We start from the raw sequence: 11,935 nt of genomic DNA, 5'->3' as shown, positions 1-11,935 counted from the left end.
AAATGCTGCCCCTGTAAAGACGGTTTGCTTGATGTCGGCCATGTTGTTCAACCAATCTTGCTCACATTTTACGTGTGCTTCTCAGTCCCCTAGATGGGTGTACCAAATTTTGTGGCGATTCGGCTAAACACCCCGAATGTACTTGGGGGGTTTTGTCGAGGGTATTGAGCTCTGTGACAAATTTCAAGTTAATCCAAGCTAATCCATGTTTGTCACAAAAGTAATAGCACGGGCAACACAGCCGGGGTGCATATTTTGCCACATTTTCACCTTTTTCCGTGCAGCAGCTCAGGAGTAGACAAACAAAAATATATGACTGAAAATTCAGACACCTTATGGCAGGGGCGTCAAACTGGTTTTCACCGTGGGCCACATGGCAGTTATGGTTATCCTCAGAGGGCCACTTTTTATCATTCTATTTTAGAATTTTGTTAATTAATTTTTCATTAATAACTAATAAATTTGTCATTTTAAATTGGATTTAACAACAAAAAATATAAGGTTTTCCGTCAATACTGACAACAAATACATTTAGCAAGAAAGATTGTCTCTTTAATTAAAAAAAAATATTTTTTTAAATTAGTTTTTGTTGGTAATATTAATTTTGTTTTTAATTTTATGTATTATTTTATTATTTATTGTAAATGTAACGGTACATTTTTATTGAATTATTGTAAAAATATGTTTGAAATATTACATTTTTTGTATATTATTGTAAAAATATTTTTTATATATTAAAATTTTTACTTATTTAAATATTTATATTAGGTAAAAAAAAATACAGCATACAGCATACATATAGAAATACAATCATATAGATATAATTTTACAATAGTATAAAAGTAAAATTATGAAAAATAAAGCTTAAAAAAGTAAAGACAAAATGAATATTAATAACAAAATTACAATATACAGATACAAATATTTTTTCAAATATTAAAATAAGTGTCCTTTTGACATGCATTATTTCTAGGCTTTCGCGGGCCACATAAAATGATACGGCGGGCCAAATCCGGCCCCCGGGCCTTGAGTTTGACACCTGTGCCTTATGGAGTGTCCATTTTTTTCCCACATGACTGTATATGGAACATATTTGCAGACATATAAAATATTAGATGGTGTGTGTTTGGTTTTAGTACAAATGAGGTGGGAAGTGTTGTTTTTCTTCTGACGCTCTCACGCTTACAGAATACGTTTAACACATGTTGTTTAAACACAACAATGCCTTGCTCACCGAATCTTGTTATCAGCGTCTCCTGAAAAAAAAAAAGCAAAAACAAACATTTATAACCGAGTAGAACGCGGCGGCTCGAGGAGGCGATCAGCATTGGCCTTTTTAGTGTGTGTGTAACCCGCAGTCTTTTAAAGGTCTATTTTGTTTGGCTCACAAGCCCAAATCAGTTCAGTTAAATCAATTTCACAGACATAAATGAAAGATGACCGTTGCGGGTTTTATTGACCAAAATAAAAGTTGCAAGCAAAGCAACACAACACATAGAGTAAGCACAGCTCACTATGAGTTACACTCACGAGCAGACATTATGACAAACACATACAAAGCAATGGAGCAAACAACTGCTGGCATTTAAGAAACATGTAAACTTGTCTGTAAGATACTGAGTCAATACTGAGAACTCGTTATTGACAACATTATGCAAGCTATTAAAGAACCCCCCCCAACCCATCTTCTTCATTAGAGGATCCAGTTGACTCTGACCTTTAAATATGGACCATGTAACTGCATGCTGTGGAAAGAGACATTAATAGATGTGCAAAAAAACTTTTACCAGCCCCTTCTAGCTAGAACTAAAGAGGATAGAATAATGGCAAAACTCCATGACACCGTGTCCCCCCCGATCTCTCTTTGTCGCACTCACTCCTATGGTTGTTATCCATATACTTTTAAATGCCTTTACTGTCACTTTTATGGTAAGTTAGGATGGGCAGCACCATAGGCTGAATGACTGCGAGACAATAGTCCAGGGATAATCATTTCAGAAAGTTTTAAAGACAAGAATTAAAGACCTACAAAATGTGTTCAAGGAGGGGTCAGGAACAAAATTCAGTATGTTGTCGTAACTTTTACAGTCACGTGAGAAATTAGTACACTGTGTTTGTGTGAGTGAGCTGAGTCTTCTACTGCTGAACCACTGCACACGAAAGCACGTCTTGAGCAAAGCCACTTTGCGAGGGTACGGGCGGGACTTAGCAACTGATTTCTTATACAGTGGAACCTGGGTTAGCGTCATTAGTTCGTTCTAGAAGGTCCGACTAACCGAAACAGACATTAACCTAATACATTTTTCCCATAAGTAATACTGTAAATAATGTAAATCCACTTAATCCTTTCCAAAAAGCCAAAAATGTTTACACAAAACATGTTTATAAAGTTCTACAATTAGAGTTTTACATACATAAAACAATTTGAAATGCATATAAATGATGAATGAAAGACATAAATGAACATTTAAGGTTACTTTTACCTTCAATGAAGACATGATTCTTTGACTTTTCCCAAAGACACGATGTGGCAGTAAGATCAACACCTTCCTCTTCTTCTCCTGTTTTGAGTTATTTCTTGAATTCATTAGTGTTTCTCACCTCAATAAACCAAAATAGAGTCAAAGAAAGATTGCAAGTGCCAGCATTTTCACAAATAAGGCAGGAAACACTACTGAATTCAGGAAATAATTCATGGGAAAACAGGAAGGTGGTGGTGGTTGATTTCGCTGCCACATCGTGTCTTTGGGAACCGTCATGACTTCAGTGAAGGTAAAACTAACCTTAAATGTTCATTTATCCTTTTCAATTCAATTCAATCAATTATTTAGAATTTAGAATTGTTTTATGCATGTAAAACTATAAAAATGTGTTTTGTGTCAACCACTGATGTGGCGGGCGATGTAACGTAACTGACTTCCGGTTCTGGTTGCCATTTTGTTTGCAAGCTAATAAGATGCTAACAAGGAAGGACGTTTTGTGATAAAAAGTACATTAAAAACACAGTTAGACTCACGCAGTGTATTAACAACACGACGAGACGCGCGCCATATTGTACGCTAACCGCAGAATGCACGCAAACCGAGGCAGAATTGTGCCGTAAATTTTCCGACGTTAACCGAAAACACGCTAACCGAGGTTCCACTGTATGTCACTGACCATTTGTCTTTTGATGATGTGAAACTTTAAAGATATCTCTATTACACGTATGCTAGCATGTTTTCCAAAGCATTCTGAGCACAACCCAAACGTCACATGGGGTTTTCACATCGCTCATCTGCCACTGGAAAATAAAATACAAATTAAGATGAGATGATTACTTTTATTATTATGAATTCATTTAATTCTTATTATTAAACATATTACTTTATTATTAAAATACATAACTGTTTTAATTATGTTACTATTTATTTGTATTAAAATATTTGAAAATGTATTTATTGAAGTATTGAATTAAATGATTATTTTCTTCATTTTAATTCCATTATTATCCATTTATTGTTATTTTTCACACTGAACTGGAAGGACTATTGTTGAACTCAAGAAAAAGCCTTTTAAAAATAGAACAAAGTGAAAGTAAAATAATGAGCAAACGGTCATATTTTCTGGTAAAAATCAAATGTGCAAGAGGAATGCGCACATCCTTTTGAGAATTAGGACATGTGTGATGATAACAACAAAAAGTGACTGTGAGCCACATGGACGTTTGTTTATCCTGACCCCATCAGAGGCTTTGTCCACCGCAAGACCCTCTCCATACTAATTATGGTCAAGTTGTTTGTTGTAGAGCAGCTCTTTCTCTTGTTTACTAATGAACACCATGTGTGTTGCTGCTGTAGCCTTGATTAGAATGGATTAGGTGACCTTTAGTCGCCCCTTAGTGCATCCATGAAGAGAGACCTTAAATGCGCATCTGTTCTACCTTTCAGACAGCTACTATGTTCACACATCCAGCGTATTTTGTTGGCTGCTGTAGCTTGTGACGCCATGCTGAGAGGTCCATCTGTGGAAGAGTGGGCCAAAGAGGACTGAGCCTCTTTCAAGTGCACCTTGGTGGGATACCTGAGGGGGAGAGTGTGACCTCTGGGGTCCTTCAATCCATGCACTATTGTTTTGTTGGGCTAATTAAGAAGCGGTGCTCAGGCTGATTGGTTTCCAGTGTGTAATTACTAAACCTTCTGTTGAGTGGGCTTCCATCTGAGTGCCAGCCTCTGTCTGCCTCAACCAAGAGGAAATGAAGCAAGGTCTTGGTCATGCAGAAAGCCAAGGTCACAAGCCTCATTTATCCCAAACAAACCTGATGATTCTAAACAAGGGTTATGAGCAGGTCGAGGGAGGGGCGGGTACCTACGCATGTGTTGTTTCTGTGTGGTTTTAGGGCTCGTCACACCTGGAAGCATAAACTAAAGTTTATGTTTGAACGGTACAAAGCAAAATGTCAGGATGGCCTCAAGCCTGGATTATGCTCCAATATACCGTCGCTTTCCGTCTGTGTGGTGCTTGCAATGTGCAATTCTCAGACAAAATGCTAGGGGCGCAGCGTTTTGTAGGGCGTCAACTCAGTTTACATTCATGGCACTTGTCGACTGCCGTAAATTCTGGTGTATAAGCTGCTACTTTTTCCTTAAACTTTGAACCCTGTGGCTTATAAAGTGGGGTGGAAAATCTTTGGCTAAATTCTAATCTCGTGACATCTCCTTCACTTCAGAACTGCTACTAATTCTTTAAATACTGTGCTACTCGCAAGTCAGAGAGGAAATGATGGCACTCTTTTGGCAGGAGCCAAGCACGAGCTATCATGGCATTCACAACGAGCTTGTCATTGGAAATTGCAGGAGGTCATTATGCATAACAGTATAACAACATAACGGTCTGACTCACCGTGTCATCTTACAGAGAACAACACTAAATTCATCACACATCAACTTAACACTCCAAAAGTATACGTCTGAAATATACAAAGACGTACCAATATGAGTTTAAAATGGGAAAGAAAAACGTTTTAAAGTTTTCTCATAAGGCTTTGCTTCTGAGCAATGCATTCATTGAGGCGCTGCAATGACATCAGCCTCCCTCTGGGCTATGTGCTACGGGCTTCTCTAGCTCCCTCTCGTGGACAAAGGCAGCACTGCACCATCATTCATCTATGTTGCTTGTCGTCCAATGAGCTGTTCTTCTGTAATGCATTACAGGTAGCTGTCAAAATAGCTGCTGTTTGCTATTTTAAACTCATTTTGGTACATGTAATGTATATTTTCTAGGTTCCTTTTGAGTGTTAAGTTGAGTTGTGTGATGCGTTTAATGTTTGTAAGCTGAAACCGTGAGTCAGACTGTTATAATGCGTAATGACCTCCTGCAATTTCCAATGGGTTGACTAGCTTGTTGTGAGTTTTTTCATAGCTCATGACTGTCAAATAAAGAGCTACCTGGACGGACTCGGACATGGACTCGTGCACACCATAATATGTCATTTTAGTGGGTGCGGCTTATACACCGGAATTTACAGTATTTATTGGCTTGTTAGCTTCCTTCATCGTGAGCAAATAATGGCAATTAAAGAAAAACAGAGATTGGTATTGGGGCTGGAATGAATCAGTGTGTTACAATATTCACGTTTATTGCAAATACTGATCTGAAATCGGAGGAGAATGCATTCAGGAAGGTGGGCTGTACGCCCTTTGAACGATATGTATACACATAGGAAATAACGTAGTACAAGCTGACCAATCACAGCTTCTACGGCAACAATTTGAACTGGAAATAACAAAGCTTGGTTTTAACATTGCAATATACTTTAGTATGGTCATACAGTAGTCATCTGCATGGTATATTCGTTTACATTAAAGAACATACACGTTCAAAATTGCATAGTTGAACATGTCCGAAAGGGAGTAGGCAAAAGCAGAACTTATTTAATCCTTCTCCATACTGTATGGATTTACTGATAATTCTTTCACACCATGTGTGGTGACACTTACAATAATTCAAGTGTATGCATTTTGTCGTTAAAAAGTTTGTTGTCACTGTTTTGCTAACAAGGTGAGAAAATACTGCAGATTAATAGAAAGAGAGTGTATGCAGTGATGACGAAAACAAGAAGAAAGAAAGAAGTTCTGAAAAAAAAGAAAAACAAGATAGAAAATAAGAAAATAGGAGTTAAAAACAAAAACTGATAAAGGAAACGGGAAAGCAAAAGGTGTTAAAAAACAAATGACATAATAAATAGAATTAATAACAATAAATAGAATTAGTGGATAAATAGAAAATAAAATAAATTGAAATAAGCAAAGAACGTGAAGATGAATGGATAAACAAATCTGACAGAAACGTATCATTCATAAATAAATGCTGGATATAGATTAAGCAATAAGTTATTAATAATGATCAATGAGTGAACTATATTGCTTGTTTAGTTGAAGCAGACATACATGTGTCTGCTCTTTTATGTTGTTGTTGTATTATCATAGTAGCAAATGCAGTAAATGCAGTTGTTGCTAATAGCGAAAAAACAATTAAGGCCCAAAAATAAACGCGAGAATGTCCACAGAGGACCGCAAATCCTGTGCACACAAAGCTCAAATTTTACGCAAAACACTGCTCGGCATGTATTTTTCATATCAACCCAGCACAGCTCTCTCAGCGAGAGGTAACTCCCATCGTGCAGAAGTAGTGGGGGTAGGCACTCATCATTTTTCTGATGACATTCAGAAGTATTAAATGCTTTTCAGCATCAAAACGTGTCATGTTCTTCGCCAGCATGGCATACCACCCTTCCTCCCCTTTGCTTTTCAAAACCTGCAGGCAGAGAGCAGCTCCTCTTCCTCGTCATCAGTGTAGGATACCGTGACAGGAAAAAAAAAGTGTAAACAACGCTCAATGTTTGTGGGAAATGCAGTATTTCAAGGAAATGTCACTGGAAACTATAACACGGCAGTGCACTCGAATATAGTTGTCTCTGCTTACGGTACGCTGGAGTCTGTGAGCACCTTTAGTCTCCCAACCGATCTCATTATTGTTGTTGTAGTCGATTGATGATATTATTCCATCAGACTGCATCATTCTTTGTTTGTTTGTTGTGTCTTTCATTTTCCTTGTAGCTGAGATGATGTAATCTTTCGTATTTAGTATCCAGTTCCTCGATGTCTTTGACAACAAGACAAGTACTTTGGATTCTTATAAAGTTCTCCAGTATATACCTACAACAATGGCAGGTGAAAAGTGATTGGAATGTGGTTCCGTCAGCCAACAAAGCTAGCACATACTCGTCATTGGTTTCCCTGTTAGGAATAATATAGTCTGGCCATCTGTCAGCCAATTTTATGCTGAAACTCCCGCTTCTTCATACATCAAAATGATGCACCCTAACGCGTGTGGTGCAACTTCGTTGTTGGAACATATAGAAGGAAATCAAAACATTTTTTTTTTTTTAAAAAACAGTAGAAATGCGATGTTATTTGAAATGCACGAGTCTTCCAGGAAAATCGCGAGGATTGGCAAGTATGACTTCTTCACTCAGAACACTTTGTTGGTTCTGTTTGATCTTCCCATTGCCATTCAGTATTCATGAACCTGCTAAGAAGTGCAGGATATCTTTGACGTGAATGGCTGCCATGACTGCCATGAGCGGCTTCAACAATATCACTGCTTAGAGGGACAAGCCTGCAGAGTCTGTCGTCAGTCAGCGAATAAAGGCCTGCTTGACTTACAGCTCCGGATGAGACGAAAAGAAATGCATTTATCAGACCTCTGGAATAATGAACACATGATGAAGCCATACTGAAGAGTAACATAAGAAGAGCCATTGTGTTCCAAGGAAATACATCAATTCATTGCAGATGAATTCATTTTAATCTTCAAAGCCTTAGCGCATTCATTTTAGTTTCAGAGTCCCAGCATAAGAGTCTCGCACATCATTAGCAAGCAAATCACCAAAAAATATGTTGAAAGAGGTCAGAGTAGAGAAACAAGCAGCACAATCACAACAAATACGACTAATTAAGTATTGTTTTGAGGTAGGATCATTGCAAGAATGGTGTACAATGACGCAATGACTCTCTCAAAGCCATGGCTCAACTATGAATAACAAAATCAAGCATATGAGGCATCATCCATTCAGAGCTTTTATATCAGTGCCCCGGAAGAAAAAACACATGATGAAATTCCCAAAATGAGTTTCAAAAACCACATTCACTGTACAGAAGAGTTTGGACGGCGCTCTCAGCAGATGCTCACGTTGCTCAGTGATGATGTCATCACAGGCGATCAACAGCACTGGTGTGAATGAGCTTGAAAATGAGGTGAAAATGTGGACAACTTGCAATGCTGGCTCCACATGGCCAGACGCATGGAGTCTAGCGATGAGTGTTGCCAGATGCTAAATGAGTCCACAGGAGGCTGTTTGTGATAGCACATAACTGGATTGTATGAATGTGAGAAGGTGGGGATGTCCAAAACAATTATCCATTCACTCAAGATAGGACTCAGCTTGAATATGACATAAATGTCTTTGGCTGTTCTGGATAAAGTCCTATGATTGACTGGTAACCAGTCCTGGGTTTAAGGTTCGTATTAATCGATAGATTGGAGTCTCCGAACATCATCACAGCCCTGCATTTTGCCACTTTGAACTCCTCCACCACAGATGTTAGAGGTAGTTGTAACTGCCCTGACCTGATGTACAGCCCTACTGACATGACGGCGGAGTTTGTTGATCCGCCTCTCCATTCCCTCCACAGTAGTCATGGGCACCTCATAGATTGTCAGCAACCACATCAGATGTGGTAGCAGACTATGCTGGTAGAGCCAGGTCTTGAACTTTTGCAGCAATCCTTATCCTGACCCCCTACCATGATGTCTTATTGGGTCTTCTTTGACTGATGGAATGGTCTCCCCTTGTACTTCCAGTTGGAACTTGCAGGTCACTTTCCCATTTCTGATCTCCATGCTTCTTGATGTCTCTGGTATGAACTTCATTCAGACCCATGTTGCCACAATGTCAAGAGTCTTCAGGATCCACCTTGCCTGGAAATGAGTTGAGGTTGTTACGGTCTGATCATCCAGTCACCTCTTCTGTCACTTACAGTCACTTCTCATTGGAGGTTGGTGAATGCCGGACTCCATTTTTGGCCCTCTATATTCCTTCCCTGAAGCTGTTATGAGCAGGTTGATTCCCACGATGAACAAGATGGAGGAGTTGGTGAGATGGCACAACTTGTCACGATTTCCTTCTCCGATGCCTGCCACTTCTTTGTAAACTGGGCGGATTTGAATCGCAACATGAAGCCGTCTAAGTAATTGGTGATCATTCGCCTGACATGGATGGGGATAAGCCACATTCATAAGACACAGAATTGTACCTTTTGCCCACACCCTCCACGTCAGCTTCCACAGCCTTCAGAGCAAAACAGGGCATCTTTCGTATACCTTACAAGCGGGCTTTCTGCACTATGTCATTGACTTCTCCCCAAGTAGGAATCAGCACCTCCTCTCGTCTGGGATGAGATCCTGCCCCAAGTGGATGAGTTTAAGTACCTTTGGGTCTTGTTCACAAGTGAGGGAAGGATGGAACGTGAGATCGACAGGTGGATTGGTGCGGTGTCTGCAGCGATATGGACTCTGAATCGGTACATTGTGGTGAAGAGGGAGCTGAGCCGAAAAACGCAAAGCTCTCAATTTACCGGTCGATCTACGTTTCTACGCTCACTTATGGTCATGAGCTTTGGGTAGTGATCAAAAGGACAAGATCGTGGGTACAAGCAGCCAAAATGAGTTTCCTCCGTAGGGTGGCTGGGCTGTCCCTTAGAGATAAGGTGAGGAGCACTGTCATCCGAGAGAAGAACCACTCGGAGTGGAACCACTGCTCCTCCACACTGAGAGGAGCGAGATGAGGTGGCTCGGGCCTCTGGTCAGAATGCCTCCCGAACGCCTCTTCGGGGAGGTGTGTGAATGTTCTCTCACTTTGTCACCCGAGCTGTTTAAAAGGCATCCTATCTGCACCAGCTAATTAGTTTTCTTTGTTCTTAAATGGTCAAAGTTTCACCTTAGCTTTGACTTAAATGCTTTGTGACCAGTAGGAGAGCGACTACTGGCTTATCCATCGCAGCAGATGTCCACTTTTTTGTCTCATGTTGGGAAACGGATGATAGTGCAAAATAAGCGATGCAAAGCCTGTTTGACAGGCTCATCTAATGATGAATGGGAGGGAAGACAGCAGGTGGACATCATGGTTTGATATCTGCTTTCCCTCCTTTTATCACAGTGTGAGTCCCCAGCACCTCATGCTCGCTGTGCTCAAGAGAATGGAAAACACAAAAATCTTTCACCTCAATCTCCCTCTCTCTCTGTTGCTGTCCTTTCTTTTGTACTATGTGTGAGTGCACACTCAATTGAACTGTTCCATTTCATCAGGTTTTTATCCCATTAAAAAAAAAAAAGAAAAAAAAAATCAAAACAGGATTTCAGCTACCATTGTCCAGGAGACACACTGCGCTGACGGCAGACGTTTTTCATGCAGGCTCCTCAAAAGCTCAGGACGCAATTTACAGTGCAGCAGGAGAAGAATAGACAAATCAACCTGCTGTAAAAACAACATTGTGTGCATTAAAAACCCCAGAAAGCACTTATTTCCAATGTGTTACAGCACAATGTCAGCCACATTTCACCAATTCCTCTTTTCCGCTCTTCTGCTACTTCTCCTTCAAACTTTATTTTTTACTTCTGCCTTCCACTGAACAAGTTTTAACAATTTAATATAGCTTTCCCCTGTCTAATTTTAAAAGTGAAGGCAATTGATACGGCAAAAACATTTTCAACACTAAAGCTACTGTGTCAGTGAATGTACATGCTCAACTGTACGGACCCCCCGAGAGGACATGGAGGGAAAAAAAATGATAGGTTAAAAAAAAACAACAACAAAAAAAAACAATTAATTTTTGGGAGACCTCGCAAAACTTTTCAAGATTCAAGATTCAAGAGAGTTTTATTGTCACTTTTGCGAGAGAACTTCCTAAACTATGTGAAACTACTTCTGCCGTACCAACAGGAAGTCATGCTCTTAAGTAGTTACAATATCGACACCATTTCCTAGATTCAGTGGCCGTTATCAGTTGTTAAACGGTGACACTTTGATCAGGAATTAGATTACATACTTTAACCCCTACTGTCAAACATACGGAAGCTACCGCTTGGCAAGCACTTGTTTCGGGTAGGATTGGTCAGTGACAGACATACTTCCTGTCGCTTGCGTTGTGAATGTTAGAAATTAGGAGCAATCGTTATATAAAAGGTACGTTGTGCTAAAATAAAAATACTCACCTTGTGTGCTTATGCAGCCTACATAACGAGGTGAACAATGTGTGACGAGTATTTTTGAAGTTATAATATTTCTGTTTGTAGCATATTCGGCCATAATGCTAACTGCTAAGCAATGCTATATGGAAAGGGCTCGCAAGACGGATTTTCTTTACCTTCTTATGCTATTTCTAGTTTTTTTTTTTTTTTTTTGCCGGGTGTGATGCAAGCACCAGTGCACCTGCTGCAAGAAAGACATCAGCTCCTACCAGACGAAGAAAGACTCAAAGTGGTGTGAAAGACAGTGAAAGAAAGTCAGAACTCTGCATAAAATGTGCCAGTGTGGCATGCTGCTCTCCCAGACAGTGACACAACCAGGCTGCCTATTGATGGTTTCAGACAGTTTCTGGACTCATAACATTTGAATGTTATTGTGAACCAAAGCAATCTGTACTGCACACAACATAATCCAAACCATGCTGTGAAATGACATTGGAAGGAATTGGAGCAGTTCATTTTAACTGTGGACGTTAGCGTTATGCTCTAGGCTGTCTTCGACGAAGGATTTTCATAGTGGAATCTGATTTGATAGATTTCATCCGTAGTCTAACATTCGAATATTTTTTTTTTTTAGCACTGCTAATGG

Source organism: Dunckerocampus dactyliophorus, chromosome 11 (assembly GCF_027744805.1).
Source record: "Dunckerocampus dactyliophorus isolate RoL2022-P2 chromosome 11, RoL_Ddac_1.1, whole genome shotgun sequence".
Taxonomy (NCBI): domain Eukaryota; kingdom Metazoa; phylum Chordata; class Actinopteri; order Syngnathiformes; family Syngnathidae; genus Dunckerocampus; species Dunckerocampus dactyliophorus.
The sequence above is the reverse complement of the archived record's forward strand: the minus strand, read 5'-3'. Positions refer to the sequence as shown.